The sequence below is a fragment of the Pinus tabuliformis genome, chromosome 2_2 (genome assembly GCF_031772625.1).
Source record: "Pinus tabuliformis cultivar Carrire ecotype Pingquan chromosome 2_2, CPIR1, whole genome shotgun sequence".
Classification (NCBI taxonomy): Eukaryota; Viridiplantae; Streptophyta; class Pinopsida; order Pinales; family Pinaceae; genus Pinus; species Pinus tabuliformis.
This window is the reverse complement of record NC_142300.1, coordinates 551,544,649-551,548,193: the sequence shown is the minus strand read 5'-3', so window position 1 is coordinate 551,548,193 and position 3,545 is coordinate 551,544,649. Positions and strand designations below refer to the sequence as shown.

Sequence of the window (3,545 nt, the reverse complement as noted above, 5' to 3'; positions counted from 1 at the left end):
GCATATTGAGTCTCAAGATAGAGCATGAAATCTCTTGAAACAATATCCCATTCAGTCTCAAATCTTATCATGTATGCCCCTGCATACACATACAAGACAACCTGCATTTACAGTGGTTTATCTTTTATCCACATACAACCTGCATCTACACTTGTTTCACTGTAAAGCATTGAAGGTAATAATAAAATCTAGACTTACATGGTCCTAGTTTGAAGTAATGCGATTGAAGAGGTTTTGTCTGTATCTAGCGGTTTTTTGACGAAAATGCAATGATTCCTCTGAACACAGGGAGTGCACAGAAGGTCAAATACCGACGATTTGATATTTTGTATGGTTTGGCTACTCGAGTGGGGCGTCTGATCAAATTATATGAGCATACAACTAAGCTTTAAAAGGGGTCCTATTCAAGTTATTTTAAATGACATCACTTGGAAGCTTCAACATAGTACTCAGTATCATCATACGGAGGGCCACCCAAAAACAAACCATTTGATCCTTTCGAAGTTTGAAGAATCAAGTCACCCTTTTTTAGAAGGCCATTGCTACTGCCATTTTGAGCAATTATTTTAATGTCAAAACATGGGATTGCTAGCATCACTGACCTTGAATTTACTTTCCTGGGCGCCCCACAAAAGCAGGAATAGAAAGTTGGCACCCATCAATTTTAACAACAACGTGTTGACTTCTTGGATAAAACAATATCTTTTCAAATTTGTTTTTCTCACTAGCATTCCTTTTATCTCTCGAAACAAAGACCAGTTCATCTTCAAGATTGGCCCAGTCAGTGTACTGATATACAACAATGTTGCTTGGTCCATTAGCAGTTGAAACAAGTTTGACATCATTGATCATATCTATAAATGCACCCTCATTTTTCCATATGTCTACAATAATGCTTCGAGACAACTAATTTGCTTCGAGATAAGAACTTGAATCAACATGTATTTCACCAATGAGTAGATATTTTTCATGAGTCAAATATATAGGCTTGTGGATCAATACATTGAATTCTAACGAAGGCATTCCAAAGAAAATGCATGAGTTCAAGAAATGAAGCATGTGCACACCAATAGCTTCTAAGAAGATTTGCTACCATCCTTTCTCAATCAACAAATTTATGGGTTCTTTGTTTGGCTATACGATGTAAGAAGCCACATGATGAGTAGACATAATATGCAACCAATAGCCTTTTTGGATAAACACTATCTCTGAATGATTAGAAAAACCAACATAATTGACATCAATAACCTTTCTCTCCTAACACTAATCATCATCCCAGTGTAACAAATCAGAATAAGGTTAATGTTTTACCTAAAGGCACCATGCACCCAGTAAGACTTTCTCAAATATGAAGTCATTACTCTCATTTGTTAAACTAAGAGTTCAACTTCTCTGAACCTAGAGTTCAACAGCTAGAGAAGTAAGTGATATAGAAATTGAGGAGTCACATCCTTCATTGCATATCACCAATCCATGGATATCAACAAGGGCCTTTATAGATTCAATGCCAAGCATTGGTCCACTTACTGTCACATCAATATGTGATCGTGAAAATTGAAGACCAGAATCATGTTCTGTTGTTGTGGTAAGTGGGGATATTTGATATTCCCCTAGTTGAACCTCTAAGCAGAAGTTTCCCAGATCATCAATCCTCTTTACTTGAGGCTTAACATTCTTTGGCTCGTGTATCAATCCAACCTGACACCTGCCAGAATAGCCATATTTCACTAATTTTAGGCAACCACAAATATTATAATGTGTTGCTTCTATATCTGGGATTGAAGCCATGTTTGGCAGAACCATGAAACTCTACAAACTGCTAAAATCGAGGTGATCCTTCTCAGCCTTGATTGTGTAGCGTGTTGATGTTACCTGATCAAGTCTATAATATCCCTGGACATTTGTTGTAGCTCTTTCTCGTCCATCAACTAATATCTTAACACCTTCAACATCGACACCTTCAGAAATCACGACAAGTCTTCAAACCGAGAAACCTGTGACGCGAAATGGCTGAGATATATTAACATGACTGTGTTCAACCGGAACCTCTATAGATGGAGGTGAAACATCAAATATTGTATTCTCACCTTGGTAAAATGGTAATAACCTATATTTTCCACATGGATTAAAATTAAAAGCAAATTTCCCATTTGCCAAAGATCTACTCCAGAACCTTGAGGGCACTTCACCTCATGGAAATCATCTGAATAAAGGTATACATGAACACCTAAAACATGGTTACCCTGAGAAACAACCAAGCCATCCATATCATAACCAGGGACAAAAAAGATGTCATCTACTACTAAATTTCCAAAGCCCAACTCTATCTCTGGAGAGCCTCTTTGCACAATTGTTAAGGGAACATGAGAATCATGTATTTGAAAGAGAATATTATAGAAATTATACTCTATAAACCTTAATTGTTGTAACTCATGCATAGCGCCATCTTGGCTATAATGGACATTAGGTATGATGTTGTATCTTCTTCCTCTGTTTAACAATTGGCTCACATAGCCCGCTCTTTCCATTTCTTCACGTTTGATTTCGCGGAGGGCTACTGTGTCATCTGGACACTCATCCTTAAGGAATAAATCTGAAATATTTACGTGGGCAGAGTCAATGTTGGGAATATTTAGGGGCGAGGACTTTAGTTTCGATAGGCTCTCCAAGCCCTTTTCATGACGCAAAAACAAACAAACAAAAGTGCATGTTAACACTTTCTACATTTTATTTCCTAATGTCTTCACAATGTAATATTTTAGGTTGAAAACATTAGGCTGTTATACCCGATTGAAATTATCAGGTGTGTGCTTGATAGATATTTGGTCACTAAACTTTACGCAAAGGATGCTTTCTCCAAACTTATTTTGCGTATCAAATGAAGGCAAAGAGCGAGAAAAATATCACGACCTTTCCTTTTTGAAAAAAAATGTAGTGGGATTTGATATGACCCGATATTTGTATACCGCTGGAGGATTAACTAAATTTATGTATTCATGATGGGAAGAAACCAACATATATTTACCTGAAGTAATATTTGTAAACGTGTAACTGCCTCCCTGCTATGTAAACACAACATTAATGAGGCCATTGCTCGTGGAAATTTGTTCAACTTTCACATTGGCAGGACCTCCATATATCTCTGGACAACTTTATGCTTCAACAACCCCCACACTCTCCTAGACATAGTGAACCTAGTGAAGCGAAAATTGATGTCTTCATTGCCATTACAACCATTGTGATCCACTGATACATATTCACCCTTTGAAGGCATATTTACAAAGTCCTGGAATATGAATATTTCTGATGTAATTTTTCCACTCTATATTCTAACTTCAAATCTGAAATTATCTCGTTCATCTCCAAAGAGCTCTTGAAACAGGTTTTCAGAATTGGAGATATTTAATCTCCACAAATATATTAAAAAAATTATTAATGTATGCTGCCTGATTTTATTTCATCTCCATTGCACATAATTTATTTTCCTTGGTAGAATGCATATGGCTCGTAGATCTTCACTAGATGCTTCCATTACTGTAACATAT

The 3,545-nt window shown here is 36.6% G+C and overlaps 1 pseudogene; it reads right to left on the bottom strand.

Moving 5' to 3' along the window:
- Positions 1 to 400: 400 nt before the first annotated feature.
- Positions 401 to 3,274, bottom strand: LOC149193825 (uncharacterized; annotated as a pseudogene).
- Between the last annotated feature and the right edge of the window lie 271 nt (positions 3,275 to 3,545).